Source organism: Rhinopithecus roxellana, chromosome 3 (genome assembly GCF_007565055.1).
Source record: "Rhinopithecus roxellana isolate Shanxi Qingling chromosome 3, ASM756505v1, whole genome shotgun sequence".
Classification (NCBI taxonomy): Eukaryota; Metazoa; Chordata; class Mammalia; order Primates; family Cercopithecidae; genus Rhinopithecus; species Rhinopithecus roxellana.
In genome coordinates this window covers 44,056,156-44,075,888 of record NC_044551.1, presented here as the reverse complement: position 1 = coordinate 44,075,888, position 19,733 = coordinate 44,056,156, and the positions used below count along the sequence as shown (strand labels likewise).

The 19,733-nt window shown below is 36.1% G+C and overlaps 1 non-coding gene across 1 annotated transcript; it reads right to left on the bottom strand.

The window, feature by feature from the left end:
• Nucleotides 1-4,370: 4,370 nt before the first annotated feature.
• On the bottom strand, nucleotides 4,371-4,508 carry LOC115896764. Its single transcript, XR_004056647.1, has one exon. It is a non-coding gene; the product is annotated as a U4 spliceosomal RNA (small nuclear RNA).
• Between the last annotated feature and the right edge of the window lie 15,225 nt (nucleotides 4,509-19,733).

Genomic DNA, 19,733 nt, shown 5'->3' with positions numbered 1-19,733 from the left:
TATTTATTGCACTATAGGGGATCTTTATATACTCTGGATATTAAGTTCACATCCAGTATATACTTTTCTTTTTCTTTTCTTTTCTTTTCTTTTCTTTTTTTTTTTTTTGAGACAGAGTCTCGCTCTGTCGCCCAGGCTGGAGTGCAGTGGCCAGATCTCAGCTCACTGCAAGCTCTGCCTCCCGGGTTCACGCCATTCTCCTGCCTCAGACTCCCGAGTAGCTGGGACTACAGGCGCCCGCCACCACGCCCGGCTAATTTTTTTATTTTTTAGTAGAGACAGGGTTTCACCATGTTAGCCAGGATGGTCTCGATCTCCTGACCTCCTGATCTGCCCATCTCAGCCTCCCAAAGTGCTGGGATTACAGGCTTGAGCCACCACTCCTGGCCAAGTATATAATTTTCAAATATCTTCTCCCATTTCATGGGTCGCATTTTCTCTCTGTCCATAGTGTTCTTAGATGCACAAAAATTTAAATTTTGCTTAAAATGTTGCTTTATATCTTAGAAATGGTCGCCAAATTTAACTTTATGAAATATTTCCCTTTTGTTATCTTTAAGAGTTTCAGCTCCATTTTTGGTTAAATTTTGTATACTGTGTAAAGTCAGGGTCCAGATTCATTCTCTTTTTCATGAGTTTGTCTAGTTTGCCTAACACATCTGCTAAAAATACCGTCCTTTCCCCATTGAATGGTCATGGTTCTCTATATTACTTTAAGTTACCTAAATCTCTGATATGATTTAAGGTTACTGTAGCAAATAGATTAGTCAGAGTTTTACAGGGAAACAGAAGCAATAGGATATAGGTACGTGACATGTATTATAAAGATATTGATTAACACAGTTTTGACGCTGAAAATTTCCATGATCTGCTGTCTGAAAGCTGGAGACCCAGAAAATCCAGTAGTATAATTTGAAGACTTAAGAGCTGGAGAACCAATGGTGTAGATTCCAGTCTCGATCTACAGGCCCATTCAAGAGTGCAGAAGGAGAGCAAAAGATTGATGTACCAGCACAATCAGGCAGAAATAAAATTCAGCCTTTCTTCACCTTCTTTTGTTCTGTTCAGGCCCTCAGAAAGTTGGATGATACACATTGTATTTGTCAGGATTCTCTAAAGGGATACAGCTAATAAGCTATATGTATATATGAAGGGGAGTTTATTAGGAGAATTGACTCACACGATCAGAAGGTGAAAACCTACAATAGACCTTCTGCAAGCTGAGAAGAAAGGAAGCCAGTCCGAGTTCCAAAATCTCAGAAGTGGGGAAGCCGGCAATGCAGCCTTCAGTCTGCAGCCGAAGGCCCAAAAGCCCCTGGCAAATCATTGGTGTTATGTCCAAGAGTCCAAAAGCTGAAGAACTTGGAGTCTGATGTTCAAGGGCAGGAAGCATCCAGCACAGGCAAAAGATGAAGGCCAGAAGACTCAGCAAGTCTCCCCATTCCACTGTCTTCTACCTGCTTTATTCTAGCCACGTTGGCAGCTGATTAGATGGCGCCCACCCAGGTTGAGGGGAATTCTGCATGTACCCTGACTCCAATGTTAACCTCCTTTGGAAACACCCTCACAAACCCTCCCCAGGAACAATTCTTTGCATCCTTCAATCCAATCAAGTTGACACTCAATATTAACCATCACACTCGTCCACATTTGAGAAATGGCTCTGCTTTCTTAAGTAGAATTCAGATATCAGTCTGTTTCGGAAACATCCTCACAGACACAACCAGAAATAATGCCAGCTATCTAGGCATCCTGTGGCCCAACCAAATTAACACATGAAATTAACCATCCGTGGCTCACGTCTGTAATCCCAGCACTTTGGGAGGCCAAGGTGGGCGGATCACAAGGTCAGGAGATTGAGACCATCTGGCTAAAACCAGAAAACCTGGTCTCTACTAAAAAATACAAAAAATTTAGCCGGGCATGGTGGTGGGCACTTGTAGTTCCAGCTATTAAGGAGGCTGAGGCAGGAGAATGGCGTGAACCCAGGAGGAGGAGCTTGCAGTGAGCCGAGATCGCGCCACTGCACTCCTGCCTGGGCTACAAAGAGAGAGACTGTCTCAAAAAATAAGAAATTAACCATCAAAATTAATAATATGTTTTATAGGTTACAATTATTTGTTCACCCCAAATTATAAATGTTTATGGCACAGAATTGAACCTCGAGGTTTTGAAATACGTAATTTGAGGTTTTGTGTTTGGCCATTTGATCAATTTCATTTGTCATTTATTTTTCAGGATAATTGAAATTATTGGTCATAGACATCTGTTCTGTGGGTCATATAAAACTAGATTTATGTACATTTTGAAATGAGGAAAAATATGTTACCAAGGTTGATAATCATTTTAACTGATACAGATGTAACAGTTTTCAAAAGTATAAATGGAAAAAATGTACAATATAGAGATGTCAGTTTATGAAATGGTACATTTGTTTGTGTCAAGAGCCTCTCTCATATCTTTGGTTTGCTGGCTGTAAAGAACCAGTGAATTTTACAGGTCCCTTATTCTAAGACTTTGTTCTGCTAGAAACAGTTACTAACAGACCGGAAGAAAGTGCAGGTGACTGAAATTTGCACAGTAAATTATTTCAACTATTACTGCTTCTTTAGCTTCTTTAATCACACACTGCATGTCTGCCACTTCTAATAACAGCTTGGTGTCTAGCAGGCATTCTGCTTCATCTCTGAATTTCACTGCTTGTGTGATCCTTTGTGAATAAATTAGTCTAGTAGTCATTATGTGCAGTCTTAGATTAACATTTATTCTATTTTTATTGCTTCCATGTACTATTTTTCTGTTAAGAACTAACTAGCACTGACACTTGGTCTGATCTGACCCATGCATTCCTACTGCCTCTGGTGAAATTTCCATATACCAAATATTACCTGCCATGTTTCTTTGTATAAATTGCTCCTTATTTCAAAAACAAAATAACATATTCTCTTTTCTTTTCAGCATAATCATATTGAATGTGACTTTATATGTCTATTTCTAAATGATTTTCTGTACTGATTTGATGATCTCTCATTTTTCCGTCTGAGTCAGCATCTACATTTCTATAACTATTTTCCCTTGAACCATTTTTTTCTTTCTTTAGTTAAAATGGTAAAAGTAGAACATTTTATTATTTTTATAAAAATTTAAATGATGCGTAACATTCCTTATTCTTAAGTTAGGGTTCAAATAAAAAATGCTATTTATATTTTCTTCATAAAATAATTTTAACTGCTGTGACACTCTATGAATTAAAATATTTCTTCTATCCTTACTCTACTAAAACTTGCTGCACAAATTTTCATTTCAAATTGAATAAAATGTTTTCTGAAAAGTAGTTGCTATATCTTCATAAGAAATCTCAGGCCGGGCGCGGTGGCTCAAGCCTGTAATCCCCAGCACTTTGGGAGGCCGAGACGGGCGGATCACGAGGTCAGGAGATCGAGACCATCCTGGCTAACACGGTGAAACCCCGTCTCTACTAAAAATACAAAAAAAAAAAAAACTAGCCGGGCGAGGTGGCGGCGCCTGTAGTCCCAGCTACTCGGGAGGCTGAGGCAGGAGAATGGGGTGAACCCGGGAGGCGGAGCTTGCAGTGAGCTGAGATCTGGCCACTGCACTCCAGCCTGGGTGACAGAGCGAGACTCCGTCTCAAAAAAAAAAAAAAAAAAAAAAAAAAAAAAAAAGAAATCTCAAATGTATGCATCTTATTTATTAAATAAGTTAAGTCTAATGTAATTTGCTTTGGTGAAATTCTGTTAGACATTCATTCCATCTATCAATTTTACAAGTTAATTTGCATTTACTATATTTCTCTTACTATTGTCCGCATATTAAAATTAGTTTTCTAAGAATAACAATTGAGGCCGGCGCAGAAACTCACACCTATGATCCTAGCACTTTGGGAGGCTGAGGTCAGTGGATCACTTGAGGTCAGGAACTCAGGACCAGCCTGACCAACATGGTGAAACCCCGTCTCTACTAAAAACACAAAAATTAGCTGGGCATGGTGGCAGATGCCTGTAGTCCCAGCTACTTGGGAGGCTGAGGTATGAGAATCCCTTGAACCCAGGAGGCAGAGTTTGCAGTGAGCTGAGATTGCGCCACTGTACTCCAGCCTGGACAACAGAGTGAGATCCCTCCAAAAAAAAAAAAAAAGAAAAAGAATTATAATTTAGCAACAAGTCTTCTTTTTTTACTTATTATTTTACTGTTTTTATTATGGCTCAGAAATCACAGCTTTTGAGTAAAAGTTAAAGGATTTGTCACTATTATACTTGTTTAATCAAGTATACTAAAGTTTCAAGGCATATAAACATTGCTTTATGCTTTACATATTAACTGGTATTTGTTGTTATAAACTTTTTTTTTAGTTTCTATGAATAATATCAAAAATTGCCAATGTTAACTATATTACAAGTCATCATGGTGAGGAATTGGGAATGTCTTCAATTAACAATAAACACTTCTTGAATAAACCTCTAGCTATAATACTGCCAATGTGCAAAGCTGTTATAAACTATTTGTAGAAGATTAAAAATCCACTGTGTAATCTATTCTATTTGTATAACATATGTTAGTTATTTTGAATTGTTTTGTGGAATAATTCTGATTAAAAAAGAAAATTAATTGAATTTATTAGAAAGTTTCAATATATTTCTAGCTTTATGTATCATCTATAAATTGAAGTTCAAAGAGAGGAAATTTCTTTTTATTTTATTTTATTTTATTTTATTTTATTATTATTATACTTTAAGTTCTAGGGTACATGTGCATAACGTGCAGGTTTGTTACATATGTATACTTGTGCCATGTTGGTGTGCTGCACCCATCAACTCATCAGCACCCATCAACTCGTCAGCACCCATCAACAGGTATAACTCCAAATGCAATCCCTCCCCCCTCCCCCTTCCCCATGATAGGCCCTGGTGTGTGATGTTCCCCTTCCCGAGTCTAAGTGATCTCATTGCTCAGTTCCCACCTATGAGTGAGAACATGCGGTGTTTGGTTTTCTGTTCTTGCAATAGTTTGCTGAGAATGATGGTTTCCAGCTGCATCCATGTCCCTACAAAGGACACAAACTCATCCTTTTTTATGGCTGCATAGTATTCCATGGTGTATACGTGCCACATTTTCTTAATCCAGTCTGTCACAGATGGACATTTGGGTTGATTCCAAGTCTTTGCTATTGTGAATAGTGCCACAATAAACATATGTGTGCATGTGTCTTTATAGCAGCATGATTTATAATCCTTTGGGTATATACCCAGTAATGGAATGGCTGGGTCATATGGTACTTCTAGTTCTAGATCCTTGAGGAATTGCCACACTGTCTTCCACAATGGTTGAACTAGTTTACAATCCCACCAGCAGTGTTAAAGTGTTCTTATTTCTCCACATCCTCTCCAGCACCTGTTGTTTCCTGACTTTTTAATGTTTGCCATTCTAACTGGTGTGAGATGGTATCTCATTGTGGTTTTGATTTGCATTTCTCTGATGGCCAGTGATGATGAGCATTTTTTAATGTGTCTGTTGGCTGTATGAATGTCTTCTTTTGAGAAATGTCTGTTCATATCCTTTGGCCATTTTTGATGGGGTTGTTTGTGTAAATTTGTTTGAGTTCTTTGTAGGTTCTGGATATTAGCCCTTTGTCTGATGAGTAGATTGCAAAAATTTTCTCCCACTCTGTGGGTTGTCTGTTCACTCTGATGGTAATTTCTTTTGCTGTGCAGAAGCACTTTAGTTTAATTAGATCCCATTTGTCAATTTTGGCTTTTGTTGCTGTTGCTTTTGGTTTTTTAGACATGAAGTCCTTGCCCATGCCTATGTCCTGAATGATATTACCTAGGTTTTCTTATAGGGTTTTTATGGTATTAGGTCTAACATTTAAGTCTCTAATACATCTGGAATTAATTTTCGTATAAGGAGTAAGGAAAGGATCCAGTTTCAGCTTTCTACTTATGGCTAGCCAATTTTCCCAGCACCATTTATTAAATAGGGAATCCTTTCCCTATTTCTCGTTTTTCTCAGGTTTGTCAAAGATCAGATGGCTGTAGATGTGTGGTATTATTTCTGAGGACTCTGTTCTGTTCCATTGGTCTATATCTCTGTTTTGGTATCAGTACCATGCTGTTTTGGTTATTGTAGCCTTGTAGTATAGTTTGAAGGCAGGTAGCGTGATGTTTCCAGCTTTGTTCTTTTGACTTAGGATTGTCTTGGCAATGCGGGCTCTTTTTTGGTTCCATATGAACTTTAAAGCAGTTTTTTTCCAATTCTGTGAAGAAACTCATTGGTAGCTTGATGGGGATGGCATTGAATCTATAAATGAAATTGGGCAGTATGGCCATTTTCATGATATTGATTCTTCCTATCCTTGAGCATGGTATGTTCTTCCATTTGTTTGTGTCCTCTTTGATTTCACTGAGCAGTGGTTTTTAGTTCTCCTTGAAGAGCTCCTTTACATCCCTTCTAAGTTGGATTACTAGGTATTTTATTCTCTTTGAAGCAATTGTGAATGGAAGTTCATTCATGATTTGGCTCTCTGTTTGACTGTTACTGGTGTATAAGAATGCTTGTGATTTTTGTACATTAATTTTGTATCCTGAGACTTTGCTGAAGTTTCTTATCAGCTTAAGGAGATTTTGGGCTGAGACAATGGGGTTTTCTAAATATACAATCATGTCATCTGCAAACAGGGACAATTTGACTTCTTCTTTTCCTAACTGAATACCCTTGATTTCTTTCTCTGGCCTGATTGCCCTAGCCAGAACTTCCAACACTATGTTGAATAGGAGTGGTGAGAGAGGGCATCCCTGTCTTGTGCCAGTTTTCAAAGGGAATTTTTCCAGTTTTTGCCCATTCAGTATGATATTGGCTGTGGGATTGTCATAAATAGCTCTTATTATTTTGAGATACATTCCATCAATACCGAATTTATTGAGCATTTTTAGCATGAAGGGCTGTTGAGTTTTGTCAGAGGCCTTTTGTACATCTATTGAGATAATCATGTGGTTTTTGTCTTTGGTTCTGTTTATATGCTGGATTACGTTTATTGATTTGCGAAAGTTGAACCAGCCTTGCATCCCAGGGATGAAGCCTACTTGATCATGGTGGATAAGCTTTTTGATGTGCTGCTGGATCTGGTTTGCCAGTATTTTATTGAGAATTTTTGCATCAATGTTCATCAGGGATATTGGTCTAAAATTCTCTTTTTTTGTTGTGTCTCTGCCAGGCTTTGGTATCAGGATGATGTTGGCCTCATAAAATGAGTTAGGGAGGATTCCCTCTTTTTCTATTGATCGGAATAGTTTCAGAAGGAATGGTACCAGCTCTTCCTTGTACCTCTGGTAGAATTCAGCTGTGAATCCATCTGGTCCTGGACTTTTTTTGGTTGGTAGGCTATTAATTATTACCTCAATTTCAGAGCCTGCCATTGGTCTATTCAGGGATTCAGCTTCTTCCTGGTTTAGTCTTGGGAGAGTGTAAGTGTCCAGGAAATTATCCATTTCTTCTAGATTTTCTATTTGATTTGCCTAGAGGTGTTTATAGTATTCTGTGATGGTAGTTTGTATTTCTGTGGGGTCGATGGTGATATCCCCTTTATCATTTTTTATTGCGTCTATTTGATTATTCTCTCTTTTCTTCTTTATTAGTCTTGCTAGCGGTCTATCAATTTTGTTGACCTTTTTAAAAAACCAACTCCTGGATTCATTGATTTTTTGGAGGGTTTTTTGTGTCTCTATCTCCTTCAGTTCTGCTCTGATCTTATTTATTTCTTGCCTTCTGCTAGCTTTTGAATGTGTTTGCTCTTGCTTCTCTAGTTCTTTTAATTGTGATGTTAGAGTGTCAATTTTAGATCTTTCCAGCTTTCTCTTGTGGGCATTTAGTACTATAAATTTCCCTCTACACACTGCTTTAAATGTGTCCCAGAGATTCTGGTATGTTGTGTCTTTGTTCTCATTGGTTTCAAAGAACATCTTTATTTCTGCCTTCATTTTGTTATGAACCCAGTAGTCATTCAGGAGCAGGTTATTTAGTTTCCATGTAGTTGAGTGGTTTTGATTGAATTTCTTAATCCTAAGTTCTAGTTTGATTGCACTGTGGTCTGATAGACAGTTTGTTATAATTTCTGTTCTTGTACATTTGCTGAGGAGTGCTTTGCTTCCAATTATGTGGTCAATTTTGGAATAAGTGTGATGTGGTGCTGAGAAGAATGTATATTCTGTTGATTTGGGGTGGAGAGTTCTGTAGATGCCTATTAGGTCTGCTTGCTGCAGAGATGAGTTCAATTCCTGGATATCCTTGTTAACTTTCTGTCTCGTTGATCTGTCTAATGTTGACAGTGGGGTGTTGAAGTCTCCCATTATTATTGTTTGGGAGTCTAAGTCTCTTTGTAAGTCTCTAAGGACTTGCTTTATGAATCTGAGTGCTCCTGTATTGGGTGCATACATATTTAGGATAGTTAGCTCTTCTTGTTGAATTGATCCCTTTACCACTATGTAATGGCCTTCTTTGTCTCTTTTGATCTTTGATGGTTTAAAGTCTGTTTTATCAGAGACTAGGATTGCAACCCCTGCTTTTTTTTGTTCTCCATCTGCTTGGTAGATCTTCCTCCATCCCTTTATTTTGAGCCTATGTATGTCTCTGCATGTGAGATGGGTCTCCTGAATACAGCAGACTGATGGGTCTTGACTCTTTATCCAATTTGCCAGTCTCTGTCTTTTAATTGGACCATTTAGTCCATTTACATTTAAGGTTAATATTGTTATGTGTGAACTTGATCCTGCCATTATGATATTAACTGGTTATTTTGCTCATTAGATGATGCAGTTTCTTCCTAGCCTCGATGGTCTTTACCTTTTGGCATGTTTTTGCAATGGCTGGTACGGGTTGTTCCTTTCTATGTTTAGTGCTTCCTTCCGGGGCTCTTGTAAGGCAGGCCTGGTGGTGACAAAATCTCTAAGCATTTGCTTATCTGTAAAGGATTTTATTTCTCCTTCACTTATGAAACTTAGTTTGACTGGATATGAAATTCTGGGTTGAAAATTCTTTTCTTTAAGAATGTTGAATATTGGCACCCATTCTCTTCTGGCTTGTAGAGTTTCTGCTGAGAGATCTGCTGTTAGTCTGATGGGCTTCCCTTTGTGGGTAACCCAACCTTTCTCTCTAGCTGCCCTTAAGATTTTTTCCTTCATTTCAGCTTTGGTGAATCTGGCAATTATGTGTCTGGGAGTTGCTCTCTTGAGGAGTATCTCTATGGCATAATCTGTGTTTCCTGAATTTGAATGTTGGCCTGCCCTACTAGATTGAGGAAGTTCTCCTGGATGAGATCCTGAAGAGTGTTTTCCAACTTGGTTCCATTTTCCCCCTCACTTTCAGGCACCCCAATCAGACGTAGATCTGGTCTTTTTACATAATCTCATACTTCTTGCAGTCTTTTGTCATTTCTTTTTCTTCTTTTTTCTTTAGGTTTCTCTTCTTTCTTCATTTCATTCATTTGATCCTCAGTTGCTGATACTTTTTCTTCCAGTTGATCGAGTCGGTTACTGAAGCTTCTGCATTTGTCACGTATTTCTCATGTCATGGATTTCATCTCTGTCATTTCGTTTATGGCCTTCTCTGAATTAATTTTTCTAGTTATCAATTCTTTCGCTCTTTTTTCAAGATTTTTAGTTTCTTTGTGCTGGGTACGTAATTCCTCTTTTAGCTCTGAGAAGTTTGAGGGACTGAAGCCTTCTTCTCTCATCTCATCAAAGTCATTCTCCATCCAGCTTTGATCCGTTGCTGGCGATGAGCTGTGCTCCTTTGCAGGGGGAGATGTGCTCTTATTTTTTGAATTTTCAGCTTTTCTGCCCTGCTTTTTCCCCATCTTTGTGGTTTTATCTCCCTCTGGTCTTTGATGATGGTGAGGTACTGATGGAGTTTTGGTGTGAGTGTCCTTCCTGTTTGTTAGTTTTCCTTCTAACAGTCAGGACCATCAGCTGTAGGTCTGTCGGAGATTGCTTGAGGTCCACTCCAGACCCTGTTTGCCTGGGTGTCAGCAGCAGAGGCTGCAGAAGATAGAATATTGCTGAACAGCGAGTGTACATGTCTGATTCTTGCTTTGGACGCTTCCTCTCGGGGATGTACTCCACTGTGTGAGGTGTGGGGTGTCGGTCTGCCCCTAGTGGGGGATGTCTCCCAGTTAGGCTACTCAGGGATCAGGGACCCACTTGAGCAAGCAGTCTGTCCATTCTCAGATCTCAACCTCCGTGTTTGGAGATCCACTGCTCTCTTCAAAGCTGTCAGACAGAGTCGTTTGCATCTGCAGAGGTTTCTGCTGCTGCTGTTGTTGTTGTTGTTGTTGTTGTTGTTGTTGTTGTTGTTGTTTAGCTGTGCCCCGTCCCCAGAGATGGAGTCTACAGAGACAGGCAGGCCTCTTTGAGCTGCTGTGAGCTCCACCCAGTTCGAGCTTCCCAGCACCTTTGTTTACCTACTTAAACCTCAGCAATGGCGGGCGCCTCTCCCCCAGCCTCGCTGCTGTCTTGCCGTTAGATCGCAGACTGCTGTGCTAGCAATGAGGGAGGCTCCGTGGGCATGGGACCCTCCCGGCCAGGTGTGGGATATAATCTCCTGGTGTGCCCGTTTGCTAAGACCCTTGGTAAAGTGCAGTATTGGGGTGGGAGTTACCCGATTTTCCAGGTGTTGTGTCTCAGTTCCCCTGGCTAGGCAAAGGGATTCCCTTCCCCATTGCACTTCCCAGGTGAGGGGATGCCTCGCCCTGCTTCAGCTATAGCTGGTCGAGCTGCAGCAACTGACCAGCACCAATTGTCCAGCACTCCCTAGTGAGATGTACCCAGTACCTCAGTTGAAAATGCAGAAATCACCTGTCTTCTGTGTCGCTCACGCTGGGAGCTGGAGACTGGAGCTGTTCCTATTTGGCCATCTTCAAAGACAGGAAATTTCTATTGAAACATTATTTTATTCTTATATCGCTCTGTGTGTGTTATATCATTTTGCTTTTAAAAATATAATGTATTTAAATATATAGTAAACTAGAAACAATGCTCCACAATTTCACAAGAAGCCCATATTTCTATGGTAATGCATTTACTTTTATATTGTGGATAGTTAAATTCAATATTAATGATTAGAAAAAAAGATAAGGTATTATAATGTCACATAAGTAGTGAATATATATTCTTTAATCTTCAACAGAACATAAGGATTTGACTTTATGTTCTGTTGAAGATTAGATCAGAAGACTTCCTTCTTACTGTGGTATATGACTTTTGCTTTTCCACAACAAGATAGGAATTGTATAAAAGATAAGGCTGCAAGAAATCTAACACTGTAACAGTCAATTCAAATACTTTGTGCTGCAAATGTAACTGGGAGCCAGATATTGACAGCAAACGACAGCTTTTCCCAGGGAAACTCCATTTAGCACTTAGGAAATGAAATATAAAAGACAAGTTAACTGATTCCCAAAGTAACAATTATACGTCTATAAGAATGAAGAGAAGACTTAAACAGTTATAAAATTGGTAGAGTCATTGTTAAGGAACTTAAATATCAACTTTCTTTGTATTTCTATGTATATTTTACTAGAAATGGTGTTTTATAAGTATTATATATATTACAAATAATATATACATATAATATATCATGTATATTATTCCATATTCCCCATATGTATATTATTCCCCATATTCCCCATATAGTTATATTCCCCATATCATGTATATTATTCCATATTCCCCATACAGTTATAAAATTGGTAGAGTCATTATTAAGGAACTTAAATATCAACGTTCTTTGAATTTCTATATATATTTTACTAGAAATGGTGTTTTATAATTATTATATATATTACAAATAATATATATATGTATAATATATCATGTATATTATTCCATATCCCCCATATTATTACATACATAAAATGAGACAACCTGACTCTTTGGCTATGGGCTTTTTGTACTGGAAGGTTGGGAAAACATAGGTCTATTCCTTGAACTGGTATGTGACTGTCATCCAAACCCTTTATCATGTAGTAATATCATAAAATTAGGTTTGTGGCCTGAGCTGCCACCTTAGATCTCTACCAGATTTGTTAACTTTGTTAATTAATTGAAATCATTTCCCATAGCACTTTTATATAATCAAGTTTCTAAGAAGTGTTAGGTATTAACACCTAACTGGGAGTCATTACATGATAACCAGAAAGGGCCTGATGATCATTCTCAGTAAGCAGGTAAAGTTGACTTGGGTGAGATTAAAGATATCTCTGTCCAAGCACAATTTCACTAATACAACTGATATGACATACCTGATTCATAGATATAGACGGTAGAAAGGTAGGTGCCAGAGGCTGAGGGAAAGAGGAAATGGGGAGTTATTTCTTATTAAGTAAAGAGTTTCCTTTTGGAAGCTGAGAACGTTTTGGAGATATATAGTAGTGATGTGATGGTTGCGCAATAATGTGAATGTATTTAATGCCACTGAATTACACACTTAAAAACAGTGACGATAGTAAATGCTATGGTCTGTGTATTTTATCATAACAGTGGAAAGGTGACCGGCATACAAAGTCTTGTAGAATAGAGGTATCAATGCTACAGTCTGAATGTTGGTGTCCCCCTCAAAATGTATATGTTGAAATGTTAACTACTAAAGTGATTGCATTAGGAGATGAGAGTTTGGGGAGGTGATTAACTCATTAGGACAGAGTCCTCATGAATAAAATTAGCATCCTTATAAAAGAGGCCCAAGAGAGCTGCTTTGCCTCATCTGTCACATAAGGACATGGGAACAATGTGCTGCCCGTAAGGAAGAGGGTTCCGATCAGGCACTGAATCTGTGGGTGGCTTAGTCTTGGATTTCCCAGGCTCCAGAACTGTAAAAAACAAATATTCATTGTTTATAAGCCAATCATTTCTGATATTTTGTTATATCAGCCCAAATGGACAAAAATATTTAATGTTTAGAAAACATAATAGAGAAAAAATATTTTATTTCTTGTTGGGAAGTCATTTCTGAAACAATGAAATCCTACAAGGAAAAAATGGTTTTAGATATAAGAATATTTAACATATATAAGTTTAAAAATTAAAAAATAAATGTTCATAGTATCGGATATATAGTTATATTCTATTGATCTATTAAATAATGCTAAGATAATGACTGAAAAATGTTATGCAATAATGTCAATTTCTTAAGAGTCTAAAAAATGTTCCGATGTTGCCCCAGATAGTAATAAAATATATAATAAAATGATATTCCATTTTCAACTATAAAACTAAAAATCTCTCCTTTTTGTTTACATTTACAACGGTCAATACTGGCAAAGATCTGGAACATGAATGTTTGTTTCTTTGTACCCAACTGAATTACTATGATGTATTTGGAAAAACATTTGCTAGATGTGTCAAAGTGAGATTTTTAAAACGTCAGTTATTTTATGTCTCTCGTGAACAGCACTGTGACTTAATCTGAAAAATGTAGTAGTAGATATTTTTATTCTTATATTTTTTATTTTGGAATTTCTAAACTTTATAGACGGTAGACTGTCCGTATATATTGCAGTGATAATCAGAAAGCCAACATTCACTGAAGGCTATTTTTAAGAAAAAATATATATACATATCTAGTTTGAAGACAACCTAAGTATAATGTTTCATTCATTTTCTATAACTGAAACTTTACACCTTTTGACCAACAGCTCTCCACTTCTCACCCCCCACCCCGCATCCCACCACCAACCTCTGGAATCCATCTTTCTGTTACGCTTCTATAAGTTTAGCGTTGTGGGGATGGTTTCCCGGGTTTCACTTATCGCCAAACTACGTACAGCTTTTTTATGTCAACATCTTCTCAATACAGCGGTTTATAAATAGTAATCTGTTCAACCCTAGTGACATTAATAGAGGCTCTGTTGTTAGTAGCAGGAGTTCTGAGGGATTTCAGAGCTGAACAAGGAAAAAGCCATGATCAGGAGGCGGCAGCAGCACACAGGACTTTACTGGGGAATACATTGGTTTGCTTGTTCTCCAGATCCTCAGTTTGGGGAACGTCTAGAAGAGGAGAAGGGCCAGTGAACTCTCGAGGAAAGGGGTATTGGAGAGGGGACTTACATATCTCAATGATGTTCCCCAGTAGCAAGAAAGATTGTCTCTGGGTCAGAGGCCTCTGAAGAGCAGCAATGGCTTTCCACAGCTGGTAGATAATGGAAATAACTTTGTGAGGACAAAGTGGCTAAAAATCTGCTTATTTGTTGCTTATAAACCACTTTTGTGGTATTTTGTTATAACAGCCCAAATAGACTAGGATATTACATCTTTATAAAAATTAATATAGAGAAAATATTTTATTTCTTTGCTGGGGAAACATTCCTGAAACCATTAAAACACAAGAAACATTAGATTTATAAAATTCTGAGTTTGACTCTAGCAGACTTTTGAGTGAACAGATCTCAGCATGCTGTGAAGAAATCAACATCTTAGGAGCTAATATACAGAGACCATCTTTGACTCATCTTTATAATACTTTGAAGCACTTCATTTAGAGAAGGTGCTCAGTAAATCTTTCATTTGCATTGAAAGAAATATTGATTTTTACACTTCAGAAAATAGAATTCAAAGACAATAAGAGACTTGGTTAAATTTACTCAACTGCCTAGGCAGAGTTAGTTATATAGTTATATCACTGGGTTCTTCTCATTTAGAACCAATTCTTTTTGCATCATTATTATTTTCTCAAACATTATTAATAAAATTAATAAGTTTCCACATGTAGTTCCAAACCCTCAATGTATAAATTTACTTACCTAATTCAATTTCCACTTTTTGTGCTGGAAAAAAATCAAAGGCACTCTGATTGATAGTGAATGAAGACAATCTAATTTTCCACAAACTTCTATACATGGCAAAAAAAATTTAATTAGCTAACTTTTAATTTTCTCCATGGTGTAAATATATTGATATACACATAAATATGAATGTCTTCTCAGAGTATTCTTCTAGGTTTTATTATGGGACATTATTTTTATGATTAAAAAAGGAAATGTAGTATTCATAGATCACTGATGTGTCGTGTGAAGTAGATTGTTTGGTAAAAAGAATTCTGAGCTACAGGTTCTTTTATATGTATTCCAATTCTGGCTGACACAATAAAGCAAACACTGGTGTATTAGTTCATTTTCATACTGCTAATAAAGACATACCAGAGACCGGTAATTTATAAAGGAAAGACGTTTAATTGACTCACATGGTTTGGGAGACGTCACAGTCATGGCAGAAGGCAAATGAAGAGAAAAGTCCCATCTTACACGTTGGCAGACAAGAGAGAGCATGAGCAGGGGAACTCCCCTTTATACAACCACTAGATCCCATGAGACTTATTCACTATAATGAGAACAGTATGGGAAATGCCTACCCCTATGATTCAATTACTTCTCACCAAGTCCCTCCCATAACACGTGGGGATTGTGGGAACTACAACTCAAGATGAGATTTGAGTGGGGACACAGTCAAACCATAGCAGCTGTTGATTTTAGAAAATGCTAGATATACATTTTAAATATATTAACTTGCAGGGTATTTGTTTACGTGTAGAATCTCAAAAAAGAGATTATAAATATTTCATAATTTGGGGTATTAAATTTATGATTACCAGAAATTTATGAGAAGTAATATTGCCTTTTGTAGCCTTAAATATTAAATCAATTAATTTCTGTACTTGTTTGTATTTCTTTGAGTGCAGATAATACTGTATGTCATTGTTAGAAAATCTTTGCTGTACTATATTTTTCTAAACTTCATGATTTGCTGAAGACTCAGATGATCATGCTTTAACAATAAAGTATTTTTAAATTATGTACATTGATTTTTTGATATAATGCTAAGGCTACAGTATAATGTAAATTATTAATATGCATATTAAGAAAACTATAGTGTAAATGTAACTTTTATATGTACCAAGCACCCCAAAAAAAATGTTTAGCTTGCTTTACTGTGATACTTTATTGTGGTGGCCTGAAACTTAACCCACTATATTTCTGTGGTATACCTGTATTCCTTATTTCTCATAGACAAGAGAAAGAAAAATGGTTAGAATTCATCTGAGTACACTAGTATATCAAAATTTTATTTACTTTTTTGAACAAATTGCTATTATGAAGCATAATTCTTCCTGTGAAAAATATTATAAAAGAAAAAAAAACCTATTTATATGAAATGGCACCAAAAATATCAATTTTGTTTACATTTAATGAAGGTAAGGAGAAAGGACTCCAGCAGAGAAATTTAAGTTTTGAGTATAAAAAGGAAAATCAGTGGCTGTTCAGAACAGTAGGTAATCTCTTGCTTGTTGAGGAATAGTTTAAACAGTACACGATATGAAGCTAATACAAAATACAGTGTCATACCTGAAATAGACATGTTTTATTTATAATCATGAAATACTTATGTACATCAGGACATTAAAAAGAAGATAATATGAGGATTGAAACAATATATATCCCATGCTTTTCAACTTGTATATATTTTTCAATAATATAAATTAACACAATAACATTTTTAGAAGTCTGACCACATTGAAACAACTAACAATGGTGAATAGATGTTTTCATAGGATAGTGATGACATAAGTCAAATCTCAATTTACATCTTTAAAAACTATAGAGTTCAATGAAGAGGGCAAGTAAAACCACTTATCACTCACTTCTACAGAAGGCCTAAGAGGACACAGAACTCCGAAAATGTAACTTACACATAAATGAGATGATAAACTGCTGAAACCAGAGGAGGAAGCTCAAAAGCCTATAACAGAGCACAGAGTGAGGCAGGAAAAAAGAAAAGTGTGGTAGAGTTCTAGTGGTAACAGCCATGGATATTATCCCTTTGAGAAGAGTCCGTTTCTGCAAGGAAAACAATCAGAACAGGAGCCGGGCTTTGCAAATACAGGCCCTGGCTACTGTGTAATTGAATTAGGCTCTTGATTGCTTATGGAGTCAGAGTTGGCATCCTTGGGACAGCAGTGTGGGGGACAGGAACTCAGAAGGGAGAGACATATCATGTTAACTTTATACAGAAGAAAAGAAAGAATATGACCTTAGGGTCTTACAGTAAAAATAAATGAAAATAAAATAAAATTACAGTTCTGAAAACAATTGCTTTTTTCTATGAAAGTATTTATTGAAATAAACACACTTTCTTTTACTAACAGTAGAGATGATCTTGCAGTAAGAATCTCGGTAAGCTAATAAAACATATTACAACATCCAAAGAAACAATTGTTACTGTCTCTCAATGAAAGCTCAAAACAATTAACACAAAAAAAGCCATATTTATAAAGCTATTATAACACAACATAGATAAAATTTACACATGATGAAAATATTAAGCTAGCAGAAACAAAATTGTAAAAATAGAATTCCAACATAAACCACATATCTTTAAGCTAGCAATTGCAACTATGAAAGCACAAAATGAATCAGGGAATTTTAAAACTCACAATAAATTAAAAAGAAAACAGTAAGGTGTGAGAACATAATTCAGAACATTCACTAAACAAACTCACCAAACCAAGCCAAAAGAAAGACAGATTTACAAGATGCCCAGAAAATCACGTCTCACTGTGAGGGAAAAAACAAACACAAAAACAAAAAGGGGATGCAAACTAAAATAAAATACTGGGATAAAAATATTAAAAAATAAATAAAATATTTTGAATATCCTAATCTATTATTTACATAAAGATATGAAGGAAGAATAAATAAAATAAGCAGATAGAAGTAACATTTAAAATTACTATGGATCGTTTCAATATAAATTGAATGTTTCAGCAGTAACTAAGAAAATTTTACTATGACTGACTATTTTAGGATATATCCTGATAAAGTTATTAGACCTAAAAGTCACATGAAAAACAACAATGGCAAAACCTCCAGGAAAAGAGGTCAAGGCATTTGCAAATATATATATATATATAAAAGTAAAAACAGGTCAACACTAGCTTTCTTGGCAACATACAATATAAGACAACAGTGAAATAATATTTCGAAAAACACAAAGAAAAAAGATAAGCAAAATTTTAAAACTCAGATAAGCAGTCATTCAACTATAAACGATAGGAGAATGACTAAACATTCAAGAATGTAGTCATAAATTATTTCTGAGAAATCTGAATTCATAAAACTTCAATGAAGAAAATGGTCATTATCCAATGTATTTAATTGCAGTAGTAAGACTCAAAGGTGGGAACAAAATTAACTAATAATATTTAAACTTTATAAATTCTATAAAAGTGGAAATAAATAATGTGACAGAAAGGAAATATAAAAGTGAAAGTAAAATAAGCTAATTGGTGTTCGCAAAAGTCATGGGTAAGATTCAAGGATATTGTACAAAGCTAATAAAATAAAATGCAGTCACCTAAATATTGAAAAAGGGGACTAAGGGCATTATGAAACATGTTAGTATAGGTAACCATTTGAACTAAAACAAAATCTTTATAACTGTAAATACCAGAATTAGCAAAATAGAGCAAAGAAAACATGTTATACAGAAATATGCTTAATACTACATAAAAGAACTTAAGATCTCATAAAAAATGAAACTAAGCATATCAGTCTTGTCAATATTATAAATCGCCTTAAATATTCTGCTTCTGGATTTGTTCACTAATCAAAATCTAAGTTTATTCTGTACAAGGGCTTATGTAAAATAGACATATACATAAAGCCTAAAAGGATAGGAAAAGGATGCCAAGCAAATATAAGCAATAAGAAAGCAGGTTGTAATATTTATGTCAGACAAAGTTCTCAGAAATATTTTTTGAATGCAGGAATGCATGAATTTGTGGGGGATTTGTTCTGAGAATATAAGAATTCATGCCCTCACCCAACAAATCTGTATACAGGTATGGATAAGAAACAGTCAGATTACATTTGATTAAAATACATGAATGTTCTGATTTACTGGATAAGCCACCTTATAAAATACATTAAAATATATTTTTATTAAATCATAGATTCCACAGCAATCAGAATAAAATAAACATGACATAGTTTTATTAGTTCACATAATCTTTTATTAGTTCATATAAACTATGAGTATAGAAGTTTTTTATAGTTATCTATTTTGGTTTTAATCAAAGAAGCATGATAAGTATATGCATAATAAGATTTAGAAGTAGGAAATTGAAGAGATTAAAAAGGCAAAACTTTATGGAAAATGCACATATGATAATTACACATAGGGTGTATTCTGCATTGCTTTTCTGCTAAGCTGTTACAAATGAGAGGTATTGCTAATATAAAGGGAGAAATAGGAAGAATTTGTATTGCTTCTTAGCATTATGGCAAACTCACAGTCAGATTAGGATTTACACTTTCTGAAGGTGATGTTCAAAGGCTTTCAGCACTGACTGAAAGGTCCATGTGTATCTACAAGATGCATCTCTGAAATAGATGATGATTACTACTTCATATTCAGGAAAACTTGACAGTATTAATGCAGTGATTAAAATAAGGGAAAACAAGATAATGAAGATGCTGGGGGCATAGTGGCAACACCTTATTGGCAGTGATGAATAGGGCTTACTCTCCATAAATACCACAAACTTGTTCAGTGTAGGTATTCGTGCTGAGTTCCTTCAAACAGAAAATTGGCTGTTGAAGGGATTGAAGTGAAAGCAGATGTTTCACTAACACATCCTCTAACTGACAACTTATGACTAATGTAGGCCAACAGAGT